The sequence below is a fragment of the Cupressus sempervirens genome, chromosome 2 (genome assembly GCF_028749045.1).
Source record: "Cupressus sempervirens isolate cs-2001-9-10 chromosome 2, ASM2874904v1, whole genome shotgun sequence".
NCBI lineage: Eukaryota > Viridiplantae > Streptophyta > Pinopsida > Cupressales > Cupressaceae > Cupressus > Cupressus sempervirens.
Window position 1 is genome coordinate 235,791,228 of NC_143119.1, and position 26,661 is coordinate 235,817,888.

Sequence of the window (26,661 nt, forward strand, 5' to 3'; positions counted from 1 at the left end):
ACATATGGTCCATGAAAATTTTGGTACTAATATTATAAACGTTTTAATTTCTTTTATTCCATTGATTTGGAACAATTTTCCTTGTAGTTTTTTTCTTTTCTTCATAAAAAATTATGAAAAACATGAGTGATTTCTTATAAACCTAGGCTAATGTCATTTTATAAATAGTCCATGTGGCTATTATGTTTTGCATGCAGTATTTTTGTATGTTGGGAAAGTGGTAAAATGACGAGTACCCAGAATTTGTGTGTTTATATTTTGCATGACCTCTAGATTTTCTTATAAGCAACAAATGGGTTTTAAAAAGTAGCATATTAAGTGGAGTGTCCCTATTATTTATTAGAAATAATCCAATAGGAGTGTCTGCTAAATGAATACTTTAGTAGAAATTAACTAACAATGAAACATAGAACATTGAACATCAATGAAGACAAGTTTTTAATAGAACACAAAACATCAACGAAGACAAGTTTTTAATGGGTAAGTAATATCATAGAAATCAACCAACAAATTATAGGTGTGTAAGTCTGTCCTATAACACACAAATTATAATTTTTAATAATAGAAGCAATACAGTAGAAATTGTGGGTAACTTATTTTGAAACATATGAGCAATTAGTATTGCATTGCTTTATTTTGAAACATATGAGCAGTCAATGTCTCATTTCTATTAATATTTCCAAGTTGGTTAAGGGGATGATCACATGAAATTGTCAAGTTTATGTATCTCTCTACTGTGGAAACAACCAAGAAATCAAGAAGAAAATAACCTACTATCGAACATATTCAAAGAATGATCACTTCTCTATAGCTACATATATAATAATTTGTCAATACTATTGAAGCATCTTAGTTGTTGTTTCTTAGAAATTGTGCATTACCTTCAAATTTAAAATTTATTGGCCCCTTATATATATATATATATATATATATATATATATATATACAAACCACATACTAAGACATAGATTAGATTGTATTCTCTTATTAAAATCCTTCATCCTCAAATCTAATAGATTTATGAGCTTGATTTTCAAGCACTCAAATAGCCCCCTATGTGTGTTCCTTTATTGGATATATATACTTCCTACATGCTTAGGCTAGTGAAGGACATCAATGACTTCATCCACCACCATATCCTAATAGTTATTTTGTTGGATATGAAGAATCTTGCAATAAACCAGAAAGATGTTAGGTGTACATAGTATGCTGGTGGAAACAACAACATATCTAAGCTTCACGATAATTGTTTCAATATTGAAATAGTCATCGAAGTTTACTATAAACCCATATGAGAGTGCTCTTGTGGCTCATTGGTCAATAAGAGTAGCACAAGTGGCCAATAGAACCCTAAAACTTTAAGAGTATCTATAAAAAATTTTACAAAAAAAAAGTAGCTCACTTTATAAAGTTTAATATATCTTATTTTTAAAAATATATTTTTGTACATTAATTTTTTATTTTATATTGATTCCTAAAATTCTTGCTAGGGTTTAACTATTTTTATACTCTAAAAATTACAAAAATATCACTCAACTTTATTCACACTTCTATAATTTTCTTTGCTTTCAACCAAACTAATAGGATTCCTACAACCTGTAGGGCTTGTGAACTAGAGTTTCCATTTTTAGACTTGGAAACTATTGTAAGCTCTTAATTTTGGTTATGCATGACTATTAGAATCCTGGATAACACTTCTTCGCATTCTACAAGTATGGTGCAAAATTCTACATTAGCTAGGAAGTTGGTAGGATATTTTCTCTAAATTATGGAAAAATGACAATCATGTTGGTCTATTGCACAGGTGATTGTTCAGCGAAGTGAGCTTTGTAGCTTGGTGAGGGTCCTAGGTGAGAGTGTCAAGTTAGTTTCTAAACTATAGTTTTTAGCTTTTGATAAATATATTTTAGTAGTATGAAAATATCATGTGATCGATTTGTTGAGGCATTTTTTATTTTCCTTTTTTTAAAATTGCTTAGTTTCTTTATTGTGGAAGCCATTATGAACCTGCTAGTAATTCATGCTAATCCCTAGCTCTTACCATTCTACTACATATACTATAAGCTATGTCTATTTCTTTAGATACACATACTACACTCTTTTACTTCTTTGTTTGGCATTGAGGTTTATCTAATTATAATTTTATATCATCGCTCCGACCTAGATCAACTACAAATTTGCTTTCAATATTAACCTACCTATGTTTGGTGCGATATTTAGACTACCCAATTCGGCAAAATTAGCACCATGTTTTGGATGACTAGATTTTACTTAGGCCCATTTAGCTTTGCAAGAGGGTTTCTTATTTCCATCCTATGGTTCCCTCCCCATGATTCAAATCGTATATAATTTTTAATCTAGTATTTTTTATTTATTTTTTATTAATTTTGGAATATAATAAAACAACTATTAGAATGGATGGGCTTTAATTATTGCTTACTTTTTGGTGAGTTTCTTTTTCCTAATAAAAGATAAGATTGAAAATTTAAATTGTTAATTTTCCTTAATTAATTAGAATTTTTGTATAGACCCATCTCATTAGTAAATTATTTTTCTCTCCAGATTTTCTAGGCCTTTTCCATGATATCACTGGACATACGACATCAGATTCTTGTGGAAAGAGAACTTATTTTCTCTGTCATTTCAAAATCCACCTAGCAATTTTTGATATAATATTTTTTTGAAGAGAAGAACCTATAATGGAACAATAATTGTTTTTTCAATGATGTCAAACTTGTTACCTACTGGTGAGACAATTGTTTTTTGGTCTAAAAGCTATCATTTAGTTGATTGATGAAGAGGATTTGAAAAGAGGAGATAACAATAGCACCTAGAGAAAGGTTGAGTTATTTGGTATGTAAAAGAAGCATTAAGACCAAGTAAGACATTGATATTATAGTCTATCTACCAAGCCTTGCTGAGAAGTCAGTGTAAGCCAAGCAGAAATTAGTAGAGGCCGAGTGAAAAATAAGAGATGTCAAGCAAAGATGAAAAATAGTGCAATTCGAGTGATTGCTAGTGTATGCTGAGTAAAGTTTAGTTGGTGCCAAGCATCAGTAAACTTTAGTGTTTTCCAAGTGAGCCAGTATAGTTGGCAAGTGATAGAAAACAATGTTAAATCGAGCATTTGATGAATTCGAGCTAACTATTTTGTATTCTTGAATTGTGTGAAGTATGTGGAAGATAATTGTGATGAGTTGGTGGCACAAAATTCAAGGTAAACTATTTTGTGGCAAATATAAGGAAGATTGTAAAACAAGTTTCTAGAGGAACCAAATGGAGAAGTGGGTAGATTCATTGTATCCTACCTAATCCTGTCTAACTCTAAAATGAACGATTGTGGTTAAGCAACAAAAGATATGAATTCTCTATTTATAGAAATAGTTGGTCAAAAGAAAAGGTTCTCATGTATGAGAACCTAAGGAAGACAAGGAGTCTAGGGTATTTCTTTATTCAATGGATGAATAGAGGTGACTGTAGTTGTCATGCAAATCAAGAAGACTTAAGAGTATGAATGCTTGAAGGATGAACACGCTATCAAAGGCGAAGTGTGTTAATGCCAAGTAGAATGGAGGACTAAAATAGAGATCTATAATCTACAAGTGAGTTATAATTTTTTATCAGATCGAGCCTTACTGTTACTTTCTAATCATTGTATCAATCTAGGGTAAATCCTTTGGATTAAGGTTGACTAAATAGTCATTTGTAAATCCTTTAACTGGGTGACATTCTAATAGAATGGTCTAAAGTCCTATAACAAGGCTCACTTCTAATAGGGTGATTAAAATCCTTTAACTGGGTTACATTTAACAAGGTTGGCCTTTCACAGGGCATCACTTCAGAAGAGTGAGAATTAGTAGCATGTTACTACTAGTTTTTCCCAAATTGGGTTTCCATGTAAAACCCTTGTGTCAAATTTTGTGAATGTTCTTATGTTGTTTCATGTTTACATTTCTACAAAGTTGTTTTGACCTAAGATAGTAAGCTACAAACTTTAAGTATTGTATGATCTAATGGATGCATGCATGATAAGGTTTTATGGATATGGTTCTACTAAGTATTGAAAATTTTTATTTGTATCTAGACCTTGGATAATGGATTCACCCCCCTCTCATTTATTGTAAAGAATTCTAATAGCTATATGTGAAATCTTTTATAGAATCAACATTTTTGAGTATCAGAATAGTCAAACCCAACAAAGTTAGAGTACATTGAGCAAGACCATTAGAATTGACTTAGTTTTCTAGTTATAATCAAGGACATTGAACACGGTATTGATTGAGTGAAAGAATTTGATAATTTTTGAAGGAATCAAATTCCCAACATACATAGTTGAATTTTTGGATTGGTCAAAACATGTAAGGATAATTATTGATGATTTGGATCATTTAATGCATGATAAACCATGTTTGAGCATTCCTAGGCATCGATTCAAAGAAAAGTTTTGAGAAGTTTCTAGAAGGAGAAGGAACAAACAAAATGATGGAAGGATTGGATGAATCTTACCTAACCCTAAGATCAATGGTGATGTTTAATCAACAAAAGATGAAAGCTACCTATTTAAGGAGGCATAAGGATAACCTAGAGAGGTTGAGTAGTTGTTGATTCTATTGATTGGTGAACTTAAGAAAAAGGCTATGAAGAGATGAGAAGAAGTGAAGTGTGATTGCTTGAAGGCTTTCAAAGAAAATTAGTGATGGAAACATTAATGGGGCCAGTTAATGGATTAGAAAATGAGCTACATTGTGATTTGTATTTACAAAGTGAGTTGTATTTATTAGACCAACCTATTATTAGTTTCTAGCCATTGTATTAGTTAAAATCCTTTAACAAAGGTTGAACGATTAGTCATTTGTAAATCCTTTAATCAAGGTGGCATTTTAATGGGATGTTCTTAAGACCTCTAACAAGGACACTCCTAACATGGTGATTAAATCCTTTAACAGGATCACACCTAACAGTGTTTATTGTAACCTTTAACAAGGTTGGCTCTTAACCAAGCTCACTTCATAAAGGTGAAAAATTGGTAGCATGTTACTGGTTTTTTTTCCAAATTGGGTTCCCACATTAATTCCTAGTGTTATACTTATGTGAATGGTATTTAATGTGTTTTATTGCATACTATTTTATATTATGCAAGTAGGCTACTATTAGGATAGTGAACTTCAAGATTATGTTACTGTTAAGCCGATATAGAGTTCAAGTGGACTAATGAATAAGTCTGAGTTGTTAATAGTGGTCAAAAGTTTATTTGGAACATCTAGACCTAAGGACAACTTATTCACCCCCTACCTCCTCTCAATTATTTTAAAACCATTCTAACAATCGGTATCATATATTTTTGTGATTGTAAGGAAATTTTGAAGGCACTTAAAGCTAAAAATAAAGATGCTTAGAAAGGAGGTACCCAAGTTGAATAAGGAGAACTTCCCTACATGGAAAAGTTTGATGAAGTCGGATATTTCTGAAATTGGAGATTCAATAGTATACTACCTAGAGTATAACTACATAGTAGTACAAGCAACTATGATATCCCAACAGATAAAGGATAAACAAGAACAGAATCATGCAATGTTGGAGATTGCATCTACCCTAAGTTACTCAAAGTTTGATGATATAAAGGAATGCAGTACTATAAAGTAACTATAGGACAAACTAGAAAATATCCATGGTGGAGACAAGAATGTACTAAGAGCTAGGTTAGAAATATTGAGAGGTAAGTTTGATGATATGGAGATGAAATAAGGTTAGGACATGGTTCAATACTATGGCCAAAACAAACAAGTGACAACTACAATTAGAGGAGCTGAAGGAAAAATCAATGATGAAGTTGTGATTAGCAAGGTACCAAGAACCCTACTTTACATTTATGCTATTAGGTTTTCTGTGATACAAGAATCAATATGTACTCTTGGCAATGATCTAACCTTGGATAGTCTAATTGGGAGGCTTATTACTTTTGAATTGTCAAATTTTGATAATTTTGTTGCCCCCACTATTGAATATTCTATCAAGTCACAATTGGTTCTACATAAGTCTAAAAAGAAGAAAGCAAAGTATGAGGATAGTGATAGTGAATCATCTAGTGATGATCTTGATTAGGATCTTGAAGCATTAATGGCTAGAAGGTTACCAAGATACAAATGAAAGTTCAAAGGTAAACTTCTTATAATATGTTTTTTGTGGAATAATGTTGGTCATATTGCTACAAGATGTCCTAACAAGGATGACAAGGATGAAAATAAAGATTACAAGTATCTAGGAAGAATAGATGGAAGGGACAACAAATAATACAAAGCCTATAAAGGAAAGGGTAAGGAATCTTGTTACATTGCTAAAGAAGTAAGTGACAGTAATTCTGATAGTCATGATGAAGAAGTTGTTTATGTTGCAATGAAAGATGATTTTGATAAAGATGAGAAAACTACACTTTCTTCATATGTGAGTAAAGTTTTGGAAACTGCAATTGAAATAATTATTATGTTATCATTGATGTCAACTCTATTAGGGAGACGGTTTTCTATATGATCTAAGCATCATATCTATTTGACTGATGAAGATGATTTGAGAAGGTTCTCATAACAAAAGCACCTAGAGGAAAGGTTGAGTTATGAAGAGGAAAATGCAAAGGGACACTTGATTAGTTCGACTTTGATAAGATGTATTAATGTTTAAATCATATTGCAAGAGGAGAAGATATTAGCGTTCAACTCATGAAAGTGTGAACAAAGATAGATCAAATGTATAGGCTTGACTAAGTAATAGAGTAGAAGAATAAATAATTTTGTTGCATATGTCGAGTAATGGTAGTACCAACTGAATCACAATAAGTGCTGAGAATGAAAGTTAGTGTTGACCAAGCATTAGTATCAACTAACTAACAGTGTATTTGCTAGGAAGAAGTTTAACAATGACTAAGTAGTGCAGTGATGACCGAGTGTTAGAACACAATATTTCATTTCACATTGATTTATGTCATTATCTCTATCTATATCATGATTTCACCAATAGAATCTAATTTTTTGACATGATAAATTCAAAAAAAAATGCTTATAATTTCCAAAGTTGTCTCAATCTTCAACCATAACTCACTAGTAATCTTATAAAGAGATATTTGGATGATCCAAACTCATTTAGATTTTTGTATAAGTTTAGTTTCTAATCATAGTAACTTTCACCAAATATTTTATAATAGCTACTTATTAGACAGTCTATAATCTCCTTGAAAATTACATAAGACCTATTATTATTAAGTTGGATTTACCAAAAGTTGTATTCCATATAAACTTCTTGTTGAATTCATCAAATAAGGATTGGTATAAATACATTGAAAGATCATTTTTGTTTTACATAATTTAGTTGGCTCTAACCACTCAATTCATATCAATAGACAAGTTTCATACCAAGAAAATCCATTAATTATTAGTGCATTGGTGACTTTTATTAACATAAAGGTAAGTAATTTTATTTCAAGTTTAATAGGTTTTTGACATTATTTTGAAGTCATCTCTATCTTTATGTAATTTTAAGTTCATTCTTAGTGAATAGGGACCTATTAGTGATCACTCGAGAGACCTCAAACATGATAACATCTAGATTTTAGATTGTACATGATAGGCTCAATGAATTATATTTTTTTAATTCTCACTTCTTCAAAAAGTTGATATTTTTTGTACCCTTTATTTTCTTGGATCTATTTCAAACAAGAAGAAGGGTATGACTCTTGTGTTTCCCTAAAGCCAAGAGAGGATAGATAAACATAAAACCGTCTCATCATACTTTACTAGTTATAGTTTTTGGTAAAGATTAGGAATGTGCATTATTACAAATACAAGATTCATAACTTTCATGGCATATTGAGGAAGGCAATGAACATGTTATCTAGAATCATGGCGAAGTTGAAGAAGATATATCAGGAGATACCCATGATAGCCAGAGTGATATAATCAACTTGTGTGAGAATATCATAGGTGCAAATGATGATGATGCATAGAACGAGAATAGAAAATCTAATTCAAAAAAGATTGCAAGTGGGATATATCAAGGAATTTTCAAATAAAATGGGTGTCAAAGTGTCCATTCATTGAACTATTGGAAAATTCAATTGAAGGTGGGGATCTAATAGAATTTAGGTGTAAGATTTTCATCATGATAAATAAGAAGGAAAAAACATTGTAGCTAAAAGTTGACACTATAAAAAATCATGTGGGTAAAGTTTATGAAAAATGATCCATTAATGGAGTTGAAAAATGTGATGACCCCCTTTTAATCCTTTGACCTGATATTCAAATTCAGGCATCAATTAGGAAGAAGTCATTCAAATTAAACAAGCCTATGACCTTCATTGCTATTAAATTATTTGAGGAGCTGAGCATTTAAAAATTAATTAATTAGTTGGTTTGGAAGATTTCTTCTCATAGCACCAGACCATCTTCTCTCTGCTGGTTACGACCATCTCAAGACAGTAGATTGACAGTGCAGAGGGTGCGTGAAACAAGCTACAAGCGGTTCCCTTGAGGACATTCATCAAGTGCTCGAATTTACTCCACCTCTCCCTCCAACTCCCTATCTTTGGATTTCGTAACTAGAATGAGAGATAGACTCTCTGTACTACAATCGAAATGCAATCCTGATGTTCTTAAAATCTTTGAGAATACATATGTTTTGTTATAATGTACTAGTATCTCTTAAATGCAATGTTTATTTATATAACATACATTTATATTTATTCTAAAATATTTATCATCATATATATGTTTATATATATTGATATATATTTTCCAATGCTTAATAGCATGTATCGATTTTAACTCCATTTAATATATATACTAATACTCATGCGAATTGTTTGTCAATTCAAATCTGTGAATGAAATAGCATTGTACCTAATTAAGAATTACGTAATTCATAATATACTGATCCCACGTAATGCATTGTTCGTGTATCTTTTAGTGTTCATATCTTAATATTAAAATTTAACAGTGATGGCTTTATATTTAAAACATTGATGCATAATAACATAACTGTGTTCGAACGAACCTTATTATCTAATAGTGTATTATTTGCAGTGATGTTAGTTCGGCAGCATTGTACCCGACTCTACTTGGTCGGAGGTACCAGCGTAACCCAATGCACCGTATAATAGTGTGTGATGCAGAGATTGCCAAACGTTAGCACAGTATGAGCATGGAACTCCACATGGTGTATAATGTTTCTTTGCTCTTATTTCTTCCCTCTCTTCTTTTAATTTCTTATTTGTTTATGCTTTTTTCCTCTATGCCTTATGTATCTGCCCTAACCCTATTAATATACTTTGCCCAGGTGTGATGAAGGGTCGTGCCCATGACATTTCCAATGTTATGGAATACTTAGGATTAGGTTTAGGGTTGTTAATTTTTTTTATTAAAAATGTTTATAATGTATAGCAATGGTATAATTAATATATTTAAAGTTAATATGTAGTTTATGAAGTTTTATTTAATTAATGTATTTTAATATACATTGAAGAAAGCAATTAATTTATAAGATAAGAATCTAAAAGATAAGGATTAATATTTAGATTGAAAAAGAAGACACATATAATAATTTCAAATATGAAATTAATTAAATAATTCTAATGTATGAATATTTCAAAGGGATATTAATCAAATACATTAAAGAAGAAATATATTAATTTTGGTTCATGACAAAAAATTAGTGATAAGATGGTAACCAAAGGAAGAATATCAACATGTTAGGAATGTCAAAGAGTTTTATTCTTGTGAGAAAATATAGATGAATCCTATATAAAAAGGTTTTATTGTAGCTCTTCTTGGAAAAATAATAAAAGTACAACACATGGGAAAAGAGATTTAGTTAATTGTTGTTTTAATATATTGAGAAGATGACATGTTATGAAAGACTAACCATCAATGAGTGTTTTATTCCACTTCTTGAAAGTTTATAACTATCCTCACAATCATTAGTCAGTAAATAGTGAATGGTAATGGGAACATCGTCTTGCAAAGGTTAAAAGATGTAAAGGAAAAAATAAGAGAGTTAAAGTTTATAGCACTGTCCTTAGACAAAGTTACAATATTGGATAATACTTTCTAGGTATACATATATGTTTATATTGTATATAATCATTTCTTCCAACCTCATCTAGTATCTATTGCTAAAATGAAGAATAATACAATTGCTAGTATGAATGCTTATGGTATTTCTTTGGGGGAGTATGCTAAGCATTGACATGTTGCATTCATGGCTATGTTTGTCATTGATGTGAACATAGCAGTGATTTTGTAAAGACTGGCATGGTGGAAGGCAAAGATCACGATTGTACAGAAAACATTTTGAGCATCAGGTGATGCATGGTTAAGGACATGTTCCACATGGTGTCTTGAAGACAAGGTTAAGTGTGCATAACATAAATCAAAGAGATATGGAAGATATACATTATTTCCATAGAGTAGTGCAAAAATAGAGTACTTGAGAAGAAATTTCTAATACTTGCATTTTATCTCTTAACAGAGATATAGTCAAAATACGCAAAGTTAGACAATGATAGAGGATAGTCTGATGATGATGTCATGAGTTCACAAGTCCTAAAGTCACAGGTGTGAGAAGTTGTGTAAACTATGAGCCAACAACGCTATGTGGTTGCAAAATAAATAATTATCTTATTGTCGTCCTATTATAATTAATCGGTAAAGTCTCAAAGCTGTGCCAATGAATTGTCTTGAGGACTTGGCATAAAGGAAAGCATTTTCCTTGATTGGAAAGTGTGTGTGGTATGTGAAGTGTTCAAGGAAGTGTGAGGGTAGAAGCAAAAAGTTGGGTCTCAATTCCATAAAAGTTTGTGGATTGAGATCATGCTCTTTTAGAGACGGACACCTATTTTTAGAAAATGGGCACCCATATTAGGCTTAGGTACCCGATCCAAAATTAAAAAAATGGGCACCGATTTTTTTTAAATCAGGTGGCTTTTTTTAAATTTTAAAAAACGGGCACCCATTTTTGAAAAACTAAAAATTTTGAAGTTTTTAAAAATGTGTGCCCATTTTTTAAAAAACAAAAAATGAGTACCCATTTTTTAAAAATAAAAAATGGGTAGCCATTTTTTACTTTTACAAAATGGGTGCCCATTCTTTAAAAATTCAATTTTTTTTATTTTTATGGAGATTTTAAATGCATTTTAAACGTCAATTTTTCATTTTCAAAACGGACACCCTTTTTTTTAATTTTAAATAACGGGTGACTGCTTCTTACAACATGGGGCAAGATTTTTTTTCCTGCCTCAAATTTTGTTTTGACATAGGTTTGTGCAACCAAGCCTATGGCTTGACCTTTCAATATTTGGCTAAGGCATTGAACTAACAAATTTATGCCTTGCCATAATTTTTAGGTGGTCTTCCCGATCAATTTTTTTTACAAAACAAAAACTCATTAGAGTTCACTGTCCAAATTTCAAAAATATAAATTTTATAGTATTATGAATTTATTTACTATTTTTACATTATTTTTTAATCAAAGGAGGTACCTAAATGCAAATTAGCAAGGTTCACTAAAACTTTCATAACTTTTTTATTTTATGATTTTTCTTAAATTAATTTGTCATCAATCTACATACAATTCTTTTGAAGTCTAAAAAAGAATTTTTGAAAAAAGTAAAATTGTGATCAAATTATGGTATTTGTACATGAGAGATTTTAAAATTTACCCTTATAGCCAATTAAAAATTAATTTAAAAAATATATTCAATAGAAAATGAAGGAAAAATATTAGCATCAATCTATGGTGTCTTAGGTAACTTCCTTTAAAAGAATTTACAAAAAAAATTATGTGTCAAGTTATGGTGTCTGCACATGAGTGTGGTATAGTCCTGAAACATGCATTTTTAAAAGTGGTTTTTAAAGATCCGTACCAAAAAAAATCTATCATTTAGGTACACAAATAAATTACATATTTAAAAAATAAATTCTAAGCACTGCCATTTTATTTCTGAATTTTTTTTATAATCAATCTCTAAATGCCTCAAATTTTGACATCAATTGCCAAGAAATTTTAAAAATATGAAAAACAATTACACTTTTTGCCCAAAAGTGAGAACCAACTTCTTGCACTTACCCGTGAAGAAGAGCAAAGTGTCTGGTAAATGTGAGTAAGTGATCCAATGGATTATTGGATACAAATTTTGTGATATGGTATCAAAATCAAAAGAAGTAGAAGTCCAGATGATAGGACAAAAATAAAGGAAGGAGCAATACAATACTATTCTATTATTTTGCAAAGAATAATATAGAGATCATTTGGACAGTGGGTTCATTGGTCTTGCTCTTGAAGTTGTTTGGATATGGTGCAAGGAGGAAATATGAATAGTTAGGGCCTAAGGCATAGTCAAATATCTAAACCACCTTGCAGAGTAAACACAACAGAAGTAAACACACAGAGAACAACACTAAAGAAATAGAGTTCAAACACTTTTATTGATTCATCAAACTATCAGCATACATGCCCAGTTGTAAGGCCTTTTGAGTTACAGCCAGATACAATATAATACTTCAAGATCTATGATCTAGCTTCAAATTCACAATTCTAGAAACATCTGCTCTGAACTCTCTAAGTCCCTCGCTCCTAAACTAAACTAAATACTTCTACTTATACTTGCCAAAATGGCTTACAGAAAATTTGAGAACATTACATAGAAGAAAGGCCGACCTTAAAATGGTCAACACTCATCCCTAAACAAGATTCTATCATTAAATTTATGATCCAAATTAAATATAAGAGTCAACTCCAACTAAGAACAAAAAACATAGACAACTCGGTCAAAGAAGGACCCAGTCATGAACAACAATAGGCTCACTTGGCAAATGAAGAATTACTCGATCAACACTAGATCACTCAGTCAACACTCGAACTCAATCAGAACTACAGCTTGGTGAACACTGAAGAAGTCAATCAGAACTATAGCTTGGCAAGAACTAAAGAACTCAATCAATACAGGATAGCTTGGTTAGCATTGAATAGCTCAGTTAGCACTAGAGGAGCTCAATAAAAACTACGAGAGTGTACAAATGAGAAGGATTACAAAGAAACCTAGGATGCTCCTGTATAAGACAACCGAGGTTGAAAGAAATGATTCTCCTAAATCATGCAAGTGTCACAACCTAAGTTGAATCCAACTCAGATTGAGAAATCCATGTAGCATCTTCAACTGGTCTATTCTTCAACTTCACCAAATACTCATAGTAATCTTTTCCTCTTGTGCTCTTACTAATCCTTTGATCCAATACCTGTTCAACTTCTTGAATTTGCTTCTTATGATAATCATCTGACACAACAACTTCATTGTCTGATTCATGATACCTTTACAAATCAGCAACATTGAATATAAGAGACATTAGGTAACTTAACTTCATAAACATTTATATTGTCAAAATTCCTCAAGATCTTACAAGGTCCAAACTTCTTCATTTTTAGCTTACTATATGTTCCAATAGGAAATCTACCTTGCTTTAAATGAACTATCACCTCATCACCAACTTCAAAAACATGATGTCTTCTAGACTTATCAACATTCTCCTTATACTTCTGATTTCTTTTTTCCAACTTCAACTTCACTTTCACTTCCTTATGCAAAGACTCCATAAAACCAAAAAATTCTTCCCCTAAAACACTTCTCTTCTCTTCACCAGCAACATCCCTCAAATCTGATATTCCCCTAGGCTACATTCTAGTACTAATCTCAAAAGGTGTTTTCCTTGTACTCCTATTCACAGAATTGTTATAACTCAACTTGTGCCAATACTAGCTTCAAAATTTGCAGTTTATCTCCAACCAAACATCTCAATAAATTACCCAAGCTTCTATTCATAACCTCTGTCTGTCCATCTATCTTTGGATGGAATGTAGAACTAAATCTCAATTCATTACCCATCTTCTTCCACAAAGTCCTCCAAAGGAACTTCTTCTTCACTTTGTTCACCATTTTCAGCCAAGTCCTAATCTTCTCTTTTACTCTCCTTTGTCTATCAATTTGCAAGTGCTCCCACCATAGTTAGGCATGACCTTTCAACTTGGTGACTACAATTTTCACCTTCTTATTATCAAGAGTGTTTTCAAACTCAAAGAACTTCTCCTTATCAGAGATCTAGTCCAACACAATATTGGTGTCCAATTTTCTATCATAAGGAACAACTTCTACCATAGGCTTTGAATGTGCCCTAAACAATACTCTCAACAATCTTTCATCATCTTGATCCTCCTCAGGTTTTGGATTATGGTTTGGTGTCATTGCTTCATCATCACTCACATCATCAAGATGCACTCCTATCATCTTGGTTGTCTCCACAACATCTAATCTAGCTGCAATTTGTCTCAATGTATCTAATATGGCATTGTCATCATTTCTTCCACCTTGAACCATTTTTATAATCAGGTTCCTTCAAGATCGTAACCCTATGCAAGATATAGGTAAAATCCACAAATCTGCCACCCTACAACCAAATTCAACTTAGGGTTCTACATGATCCAATCTCCATAAGGATGAACCCCAAGCTCCAATATCACCTAGTGTAATGAGAGAATTTGAACAGTTAGAGCCTAACGCATACCCAGCTATCCAAACTACCTTGCATAGTAAACACAATGGAAGCAAAAACATAGAGAACACTAAGGAGATAGAGATCAAACATTTTTATTGATTCATCAAACTTCATCATACATGTCCAGTTATAAGAGCTTCTAGGTTATAGCTAGATACAAAATAATACTTCAAAATATATGATCTAGCTTCAAATTTGTAATTCCAAAAACATTTTCCCTGAACTCTCTAAGTTCCCCACTCCTAAACTAAACCAAATATTTCTACTTATACTTTCCAAAATGCCTTACAGGAGATTCTAGAACATTACATAGAAGAAAGACCGACCTCAAAATGTTCAACACTCATCTCTAAACAATATTCTATTATTAAATTCATGATCCAAATTAAATACAAGAGTCAACTCCAACTAAGAACCAAAAACACAAACAACTCAATCAAAGGACCTAAGCATCAACAACAACATGTTCAATCAGCGAACAAAAAATTTCTCGGTCAACACTAGGTCACTCAGTCAACACTCAGTCAGAACTACAACTCAACAAGCACTAAAGAACTTGGTCAGAACTACAACTCAGCAAGCACTAAAGAACTCGATTAGAAATGTAACTCAGCAAGCATTGAAGAACTCGATCAACACATGATAGCACAGTTAGTGCTAAAGGAACTTGGTAAAAACTACCAAAGTGAACAAATGAGCGAGATTTTAAGGCAACCCAGGATGCTCCTACATCAGAACAATGGGTACATCTGTCTTTTACAACTTTTAATAGAGTTGGCACAACTCCTAACAGGGTTTGAATCTCCTAACAGGGATTCAAAGTCTCCTAATAAGGACGGATATGTACTTAACGTATTTCATAGAATCCTAATAGGGTCCATCCTCTAACAAGGAATATTTATATTAGGACATCGTCTTGTGGGTACCATCCCCACTAAACTTTTTCCTCTGATCAAGGGTTTCCCTAGCTAACATATCTAGTGTTATTGTCCATGAGTATCTCGTTTTGTTTTTTTATTATATTTCTCATATGGTTAATATTAAATAAGGTTGATAATTATGATAATAGTTGGATAAATAATTAACCCTACCCCCCCCCCCCCCCCCCACCCTTAGTTATATTGGCAGACTATATATTCTAACAATTGGTATCAGAGCATCAGGTCTTTGAAGAGAAAGCCTAATTGCTTTGGGAGATCAATGGAAAGTTGTTTTAGAATTTATAGTCCTATGTTTTATAGAGTCATCTATGATAGCTAGAAAGAGAAGATGAAGACTCATCTGCTACGTATGGGTCTATAATATTGGATTTTGACAAAATTTAACAAAATGACTATGGAAGAAGAAATGTGTGAGGAATACAATGAAGTAGAAAGATATTTGTTCATGTGCAATATGAGAGCCAAAGAAGCCTTACTATTAGCTCTTCCTGAGAATGGATACAATCAGGTAAAGTCACTAGATCGATCTCATAAAATTTAAAAAGCTTTAGAATCTACTTTTGAAGGTGATAAACATACAAAAATGATAAGATCGCAAAATTGGATATGTTGATTTCAAGATGCTAAAATGATGGAAGATAGATCTATAAGAAGCTATTTTGTTATGATATCTAATATTGTTGCAAAAATCAAATCATATGGTGGATCTAAGAGAGAAGATGAGGTTGTATGGAAGATCTTGAAAACTTTGACACCGCCATTCTAGCAAGTAGCATAGATGATTGAGATTTTAATACCCTCTACCAATAAGTTCACAAGGGAAACTTTGGTTAGAAGATTGGAAGAAGTAGAATTTGGTTTGAGATAGTCTGGAGAATTGACAAGAGTGGAGACAACTTTCAATACCTTAAGTGTTCATCCATGTCTATCTAGAAGTGAAAGCACTCGTGAAGATTTTGCTAGCAGCAGTAGAACCAGATTTGATTATTGCAGTAGAACTGTTACTTTTTTAAAATTATTATTGCACCTCTATAAATAGCACACTTGCACACCTTGATGACAAATTCAAAAAATCCAAAATTTTCCCAATTGTCAAAACTAAATTTCTAGATTCTAGGTTTTGCACCCCTTTATACCAGAGTGATGTCTGGGTGTTTGCTCTTGAATTTATCTATAATCTCCACTACTGGGGAAGCTTCCAAAAAATCCAAGTCTTTATACTTATCTTTAACTGTTTGCTAGTAGTTACTAACCTTCATATAGGTCTCCATAATATCCTCTAGTTTAGTGTCAAGTTCCAACAATACCTCTTTATTCTTAAATGCTTGCCTAATATCTTCATTAGATGAGGCATCCTCAAAAGTTCTTCAGAATTGCTGGACAACTAATTGCACTGACTTGAGCTTTATGTTTGACTTGTATCCAGAAATCTCAAGGGCAACAGTATCATAATATTTTCTCCTTCCAAAATCTACTCTTGAGTCTGGGCCCTCAACCTCTAAATATCTTCATGAAGTCCTTCCATGACGTTATTGCCTGTAGTTATCCTCCCAATCCAATCTTTGAGCTTATCAATCTCTTGCACTATATACAACTCCATGAGTGTACGATACCTTTGACCCTTTATTGTTGTTAAAATATATAAGTATGTAGCCCAGGTATGTACCTAATCCATTAACCCAATATCTTGGTTTGCTATAGACACCAATTTATCTGCACTTGACATTATTTGTATGTCCTTTTGTTCAAAATTGTCACATCATTTCTAACATGCTCCCAAAAATGGATCAATTTGAGTTGTCCCCTTTTCTTTCCTCTCTAATGCCACATTAAGAGTAATCTCTAGATGATCTGAGCCTATTGGGCCCACTATTTCATGCATATAACCTCTCATAATATCATTTGTCTCCTAACCATCACCAATTCTAACTCATTCTTGTCCATATGTTTGAAAACCTCTTTCATGCCCATTGTGATCAACACTTTGGTAGTATCTACCATAGACTTCCCTAACAACACTTCATTGATTTGGTAATCACTAGGAGTCACATCCTTGATGTTAACATGTGGAGGAGGGATGGCAATATGTGCAAGCAAGTCCTGATCTTGGTTCTTCATTTTGAAGGAAAATGTTCACAAATCACCCATATGTGGCTCAAGCTTCTTGATAGGTTTGACTATCTCTTCCATTCCTTCATCTGCAGTTATATTTAGATGCCTCTTTTGTCAAACCATAATGTCCCTCTTCAGCCAGGCTGGTGTAGTGTCCATTAGAGACATATATTTGGCTGAAGACAGGGTTTGTATTGTGGGATGCTTCTCCTTATCACTCCTTTCTATCTTCTTCTCATTTTGAGAAAGATCTATACTTGGAGTCTCTATGTCTACTATAGACAAGGTCCTAGCCTCCATATCATGAAGAGTTTGTTGAGGTTCTTCTAGTATTTCACCCTCCTTTGATACTTCAGTAGTTGGCATTTGTTCAGACTCTTCCTCCTCTATTGTCTTCTCTTCTATTCATATGGAGGAAGGAAGTTGGGTGACTGAGCCTTTGTCCAAAAATGATAAATCTTGAGATTGTGGTGGGGATAGCCTGAAAGGTCCTTGAGGTAGAGGTGGTATTTGATTCCAGTCCTCGCCTAGGGGTTGACTCTTAGGAGTATCCCTTATCTTCTCCCCCACCATCTCAGTGCCAACAAACATGAAATCAAAGTCTACAAGATTAAACACATTAGTCTCTTGACCCTGCATATCTATGATCTACTATTGTTTCTCATCATCGTAAGTTATAACTTGAACAAGTTGTTTCGGCTCTGATGGCGACGTTAGAGTAGAACTTCTTCTTCTTTCCTCTTCCAAGGCCCTAGCTAATTGAGTCCTTTGACTCAAGGGAACATTATCAAGTTGTTCCTCCTCTGTTTCTTCTTTAACCTCATTAATGGTTTCAGGTACCTATGGGGGAGGAGTATTCTTCTTCTTCAGTTTTCTCCTTCTTTGTGGGTCCCTTATAGTGAATTGAACCCTGGCCTTCTTAGGAGCTGAGGGGGAGGTTTCTTCCTCTTCTTCCCTTCTGGTGGCACCCTCTATTATTCTTCAGGTTCATGTTCCCCTCCTAAAGGAAGCACTTTCTTAGCCTCTTGGACTTGATCTACTTGCTCATCTTGAGGCTCTAGTTGTTCAAGACCTTGCTACAATTGTTGAGATGATTGGGCCTAATCTATTTGTTTAATGCCCTTGTTCACCCTCTTCCTTTTTATTAATCATTTATCTTTCATAAAGTACTAAACCTCCCTCTGATATCAATATATCATTTTCGGTACTATAACTTTTGCACCTTTACCTTTTCTCTTTTGATGCCTGTTTAGCCTTTTGAGTAAATGCTCCTATAGTGGCCCTTATTGTTGGAGTTGGTTTGGTTTGAGCTAGTTTAGTAACCTTTTTAGGCTTGGGCTGAGCTATAGGCTATGTTTTTTCCTTTCTCTTCTTTTTCTTGGCAAGTGTAGGTGCTTTCTCAGCTTCTTCTCCCTCAGCACCTTCCTCCTTGTCTTCCCCTAAGCCTTGTGTCAGCTCTACTAGGCCTTGCCCTTGCTCTCCTTCTTCATCACTTTCTCCTTCCACTTCTTTTTCTTCTTCTTCTTCAATGCTTACTCCAAATGTCTTCTTTATCTTCTTTACCATTTTATCTTTCTTTTTGATAACAGAAGCTATTTTCAATTCAATCTCAAATTTGGGCTTAACAACATCATATGTCCCAAAGTGAGGAGCGTTCTTGTCTATCTCTTCTACTAGCAATGTTGTTATTCTTGCAGAAGCTTCATCTATATCAAGTTCATATCCCAATAGCCTTAGCCATCTTACTATTGGTATTGCTGCCTGGATGTAGGTGTACTCAATGTCAACTAAGAAGCATATGTCATTGACATGTTTCTCTACCAATGAAACTGGTATTCTCATTCTCTGCTTCATGGATTTCTTAAAGTCTTGAAAGTAACTAGTCATCTAAGCCTCAAAGTTATCTCCCATCTGATCAATGAACTCATTGATTTGTGTGACTACAAACTTGTTGGAATTCCAATTTACCTTCCCAGTTGAAGGGAATTCTTCCATCACATAAAAAAATATGCAGACAAACATTGATCAAAATTTACATTGTGCTTCCTTGGATCTTCTTATAGCTCCCAAATTTTCATTAATTTGTTGAAGCATTAGTTATGCCAGATCATAGGTATGATCTTTCTTCACCAACTTGTAAGCCACATCAACAGCCATGCAGGGTATGTTGTTCAGTCTGTTGGATTGATAGAATTTGTGTGAAATTATTCTCACGGCAAAGTCAAGTAGGGGTTCAGTTACAATGTCTATGATCATTCCCCTATTATTCCATTTTGCACCTGTATTCTTCTCAATGACCTTTTTGTCGCTTCTCAAGGTCTTTGGCCGATCTAGAGTTGGGAGTCCTATAACCCTATGCACTATCCTTTTTGTAATCTTAATAGGTAATGTCTCTAGCTGTAGATAGCCATCATGAATTCGACTCAGAACAATGTGAATCTATTCTATCTTAAACACTGTAGGAAAAACTAGGGTTTTGGTCAGACCCTTCTTCTCAACAAAATTTGAACTTATACCTGTCAAAGACCTAGCATTAAATGCTTCATGCATACAGCTATAAAATTGGCACTTGAAGGATTCAACATGACTCGGCTCCCATTGTATTTCATTTACTTGGCTTCCACTAGACTACTTCTTCACTCGGCTTCAACTATCAGCTCGGCATCCATTGGAGCTTTACTCGACATTTGATGACAGTCAGCAGCATTTGCAAAAACTTTAGATTTTGACCTGGCATCTTTGCTCATGTAGATTTCTTCGTTGCAGTACTTCTTTATTTTTCGCAACTGATGTGCGATTTGACTTTGTATATCAGTTCCATGCATCTTTCTTTTGCTTAGTTGGATGAAGTGTGATCACTTGACCTCTTAGGTGAAGTGATCTCTCTATTTGATGTGTTGCACTCATCTTCCTTCATCCAGGTCTTGTTCATTTCCCCTTGTATTTGTTCAACATCAACCTTTTTTTTTCCTTTGTTGACTTCAATATTGGGTGATTTTGACTTTGTTGGGAAATTCCTACTAATATGACCAATCTTCAAGCAACTAAAACATGTGGTCTGGTTCAACCATCTACTGTAATTCCCTCTAAAATGTGTCCTTAAGCAATTTTCAGGAATCTATCCATACTCTTGACAATAGTGACAACTATACCTGGTGTTGTAATCTCAGTTGTAGTTATGTGCATGGTTGGTTCCTCTTGCAGGCTGATTAGGTGTCCACATAGGCTTTGATTTGCATTCAAATGCTCTATGTCCATATTTTTTGCAGTTGTAGTAGTGGCCTTCAAATCTTGGTCTCCTCATGGCCTTGGTTCTACATTCATGTGTTTGATGTCCTTGCTTTTTGCACTTGTGACAAAAGCTTGCATTTGTGGGCTTATCATGCTGATGACTATTCTTGCTCCTGCACACATTAGAGGTATGTCCCTTTTTACCACAGAAATGACAAGTAGGTTTAGTGTTCTTACCCTTTTTGGTCCTTTCTTCTGCAATCTTGGATGATTCTCCTTATTCAATACTGGTATAACCAAGTCCTGAAGTATCATTACTAGCCCTTGGTGATTTTAATAGTTGCTCAAAGTACTTAATAGCTTCATTGGGTTTGTTGTAGCTTTCTGCTATCTCCTTTTCTCTCTTCTATTCATTCTGCAATTGTTCATTCTGCATCTTTAGAGTGGAAATCTCAATATCTTTCATATTTAGCTCATGATTAGCATTCATCATCTGACTTGAGGTGTCTAGATGTATGTTTGAAATCTTTTCAAACTCAATTGTCTTCTCCTCCTATATATTGGGAAGATTTCTCTCTTGTCATCTTCTATCATAGCTTTGTCTTCAATGGCTCTTTTTTTTGGTTCAATTACTTCACAAAGTATTATGGCTTGTGATTCTTGTTCAAGCTTGAGTAATCTGATTTCTTCATCTTGTGCTCTATTTTTCTCCATCAATTTCGCTATTGTTGTATCAAGTTCCTTGTAATCTTCAATTGAGAACACTTGTGTGGTATCAATCTTCTTGTAGTGTATGTCATTTTCAGCTATGGCTATCTCCTTCCTTCTCAATTCTTCTTTGGCTTCTTCCACTTTGTGTAGAGCTACGTGCACATCAATCACCTAATTATCTATGATCTTCCTAAGTTTGAAGACTTCCATCTTCAAGCCTTTTCTCTAAGTTGTTAGGCTTCTCCTTATGAGAACCTCAACTCTGATACCAATTGTTGAAATGTTCAAAATGAGAAGAGTACTTCCGAGAGTGGGGGTGAATCAGAAGTACCACACTTTTTAACCTTTTTCAACCCTTTAAGCATAAAACTAAAAAGTAAACTACATGCATGTAAACATATAAATGAACATAAAATAAACACATGCAATAACACACAACACCATAATTGGTAACCTAGAAACCCTCCAGGAATAAGAAGGTAAAACTGAGGTGGGGATGATACCCACAAAAATCATTGTAGCAATAAATGTTTGACCACTTCTGATGGTCTGCCTTGTGAAAGGCATGCCCTATTAAAGGCTTTACACTGTGTCAATAGTGACCTGATTAGAGGATTTACAAACACTTTACATGAAGTGTCACCCTGTTAAAGGATTTACAATAGGCTGTTAAACCCACCTAATACAATAGGATTTTCAATCACCTTCTCCAAAGGTTCTCCTACCTAGCTATTAAGCTAACCTATCAATATAGGATTTCCAACTTCTAATACAATGGCAAAAAAGTATTAGAACAATGAACCTGACAGTATGCAATCTTTAATTGCTAGATTCAAGTACTTGATCTGCTCTCTCTCTGATGTGACCCTTGCTTGATATGATCTCTGGTCTTATCCCTTATGCTGTTCTAATCAACTGGATGTATAATTGCTGCTCTATTCCTCTAAGTCTTACTCACTTCATGCTAAATTTTGCTATAATCTCCCCATACAATGTTATCATCCGCACACACAATGGGGTTTTTGACCTCCTTTTAAAGATTGTAAAGACTTAGGGTTAGGTATGGATCTACAATCCATATTGAATCTAAAGTTCCCACTCATTCCTAGCATTTTTATCATTGGTTGCATGCCTTTTCCATTTTTCTAATTGGTTGCATGCTGATCGCATAGGAAATGCAAAAGATTCATCCTTATCCTCTTTTTCTCCTTTGAAATCTCTCTATGTCGGCTCCACAACTAGTTCACATCTGAGTTTGTAAGGGCACATACTCATATGTTGATTCTATGTTACTCAGCACATACTGGACTACTAGTGCTCGGCACATATACTATCCTGGATTGCTTGGTACCTTTTGCACTCTGTCTCGCTCGACACATGTATGATTCTAGCTCACTTGGCATATGAAGTATTTTGACTTTCTCAGCATCAACTGTCACTCAACACCTATATGTCACTTGACACTTATATACTACTCAGCACTTGAAGCCACTCGACACCTTTTGAAAATTCGACTCGGCACACACTGTGGCTCGACATACATAATGTACTCAACTTCAATGTAGAAAGTGGTTAAGTGTGTTGACACTCAAATGTTAAAATCATCTAAGACCAATAGATTAGCCTTAGGAAAATGGAAGACTCAATATTTCGAGGTCAAAGGTCCAAGACTATCTCACCTGTAACACTCTTGACAACCTTTTCCTCAGTAACATAGTGGTTTGCCAATGTCATGACAAGTTTACAAGACTGCACAAAAGTAAGATGTGATGTTGCATTAACTAACCCTGATCTAATAAGCACTGACACCATTGCAGATCTCTCTTTAAGCTTGTTGTAGATGTTGAGGAATATGTTCCAATTGATATGTCCTAGCTTGGTGTCTTGCATCTCTACATGTATGTCTTAAAAGTGTGATTTCTTTGGTGCATCTTAGTATTTGAACACTACTAGTTTGGGAGCCTTCTTTTTACAAGAGAGGATGATGAGGACACCATTTCATCTACACAAAATAGAAAAATATTAGTCCCAAGAGCTAAAAAATCACAAACCCTAATTGTTAGAAAACCAACTTAAATCCCCCTTTTAAGCCCTGATATGCAAAAAAATGCACGTTTCCCACCCTTATATGTGTTATAGGTGCACTAAATAGCCTTAACTATACTACTTATGTGTAGTTGTGCGCCTGCGCACATGCGCACCTTGACAGGTTGCGCATGTGCACTACTATGCATCTGCATGTGGAAAACGGGGGGACATAGTGTTTTCTCATGCTTTGTTATCCATTAAGGGTGTGCACATATGAACCTTTATGGGGTGCACATATGCTTACCCTTATGTTATGCCTATGTTGCTTATAAATGTTCAAAATGGTGCATAGATGTGTACCTTGACAAGGTGCACGTCTACGCACCATTTCCTTAGGTGATTTGCTTAAGTTAAATGCAAAAAGGTGTGCATGTGCACACCTTGAATAGGTGCACATATGCACACCTTGAGGAGGTGTTCATGTGCAAACCTTTGGTATTTTAACACTTTTTTTGTTTTGCAGGTTAGCATCACATGTTTAGATGTGTAGAGGCACAGAAGCTGAGGAGGCATAGAGAAAAATGAAGAAGGGTGGAGGGGTCCCAAGTATTTATAGACCAAGACCCAATGCACACCCTTTAGAGGTGCACACATGTGCATGTGTATAGGTACACATCTCCATAGGGAAATTAAGTGACAATTGTGCATTCAACACACCTATGCACCTTGGATAGGTGCACATGTGCGCTAGTATGCAAGTGTGCATTTATGCACTAAAAAACACTTAAAATCCAAATTTTCTCAGTTTTTGACGTCTCAAACATCTTAGTTAGAGACAAAGGATGGATCCAAACTCCAGGAGGAGTTCCAAAATGACTTAGGCCTCGAACTAGGGGTCTAGGAGATTTTTTAAAAAATCTACTAGGGGGTCCCCTTTTCTATGAGAAATGAGACATGTGTTGTGAAACCACAACAAATGACACATTTGTAGTTAGAGATTCGCCTAAGATAATGAAGCCTACTAATGTTTTCTACAAATAATGTATCATGGCTAAGAATAAGGAGGTATCATTTCCCAGCAAGAACTTCACTACTACAGAGAACCTAGAGATTGTTCACATAGATTTGAGTGACCCTACTAGGACAAGAGGATTCTATGGAGAAAGGTATTTCATGATTTTTGTTGATGATTTCACTGGAATAATATGGGTAGCATTTCTTAAAGAGAAATATGAAGCAGATGATAAGTTTAAGATATTTAAGAATAGGATTGAGAATGAATCTAGTGTTTAGATAAAATGTTTAGGATCAGTTAGAGGAGGAGAATCCACCTCTAGAGATTTTAACATGTTTGTGAAGAGAATGGAATTAAGAGACAATTATCTTCACCCAAGACCCCCGAGAAAAAATAGAATAGGAGAAAGGAGAAACAAATCAATCTCAGAGGTAGCAAGAGAAATTATGTTTGAGAATAATGTATCCAACACATTTTGGAGAGTAGTCAATACAATAGTATACACCATGAGCAGAGTGCAGATCAGAAAAGGTATGAATAAGACCTCTTATGAATTATGGTTTGGTCATACACCTTTAGTATAATATTTTAGAATCTTTGGAAGCAAGTGTTACATAAAGAGAGATGATGATGTTGGTCAATTTGATCAAAGAAGTGATGAAGGTATGTTTCTTGGTTAATCTTTCAAAAGCAAAGCTTATACATGTTTTAATCATAGAACCAAGACAATAGTTAAATGTGCAAATGTAAAAATTGATGAAAATTTTGGAATTCAAGAAAATATGATGGATTACAATTCTAATGATGAAGAAGAAAATATTGGAATTGTTAGAGAGAATAAAGAAGTTTTCCTTGAGAATAACAACATTCTATAGAATGATGTACAAACTATTTAGAAAAGAGAAGAACAAAGATCTTAACCAAGAGAAGTAGGAGTTGAGTTAGCTACTCCTACCTCCATTAGGGACATGACAAAGAATCACCCACTAGAGCAGATAATTGGAAGAAAAGACAAAGAAGTGATAACAAGAAATAGAGTTAATGAGGAATTATGTTTGATTTCTCATATTGAACTTAAGAGTGCAGAGAAGCATGCAAAGATTATTATTGGATTCAAGCAATGAAGGAAGAATTGGATCAAATTGTGAAGAATAACACATTGGAATTAGTTCCACAACAAGAATGTTATTGGAACCAAATGGGTATTTAAAAACATGATGAATGAACAAGGAAAAGTTGTAAGTAACAATGCTAGACTTGTATGCAAAGGATATTCACTACAATAGGGAATAGATTATGATGAGACATATGCCCATGTAGCCAGAATGGAAGTAGTGAGAATGTTCTTAGTTTATGCAGTGAATAAGAAGCTCAAAGGGTATCAAATGGATGTCAAATCAGTCTTCCTAAATGGAGAACTTGAAGAAGAGGTATAAATTGAGCAACCTAAATGCTTCCTTTTAAGAGATGATAAAGATATGGCATGCAAATTGAAGAACAATCTATATGGTTTAAAGCAAGAACCTATAACCTAGTATGCAAGGTTGGACAAATATTTGTCCAAGCTTAAATTTTCTAAAGGTATAGAAGATATTAATTTATATTTGAAAGAAATTGAGAATGGTTTGTTGATAATAGTGATATTTGTTGATGAAATAATTTTTAGAGGCAATGATGAAGCAAGCGATAAGTTTGCTGAAGAAATGAAGAATCAATTTGAAATGAGCATGATAGGAAAGATGAAGTTCTTTCTAGGTTTGTAGATTGTGCAAAATAGTGATGGCATTTTCATTTCACAACCTAAGTATTTAAAAGACTTGTTGAAAATATTTGGCTTGGAAAATTGTAAGGTTGTTGGAACACCAATGATAACTGGTCACAAGTTATCTAGCAAAGATGAGAAGCCTATAGTTGAGTAGAAGAAGTATAGATCCATGATTGGAGGTTTGCAATATCTGACTCACACTAGACCAAATATAGAAAATGCAATTGGGATTGTAGCTAGATTTTAAGTTTATCCTAACGAATATCATTA

General features: G+C 33.8%; 1 protein-coding gene across 1 annotated transcript in view; it reads right to left on the bottom strand.

Annotated features, from left to right (window-relative positions):
* Positions 1 to 26,661, bottom strand: part of LOC149571912 (putative LRR receptor-like serine/threonine-protein kinase At1g53440) — a 343,799-nt gene that overhangs the window by 232,448 nt on the left and 84,690 nt on the right. The gene's annotated exons all lie outside the window — the stretch shown is intronic.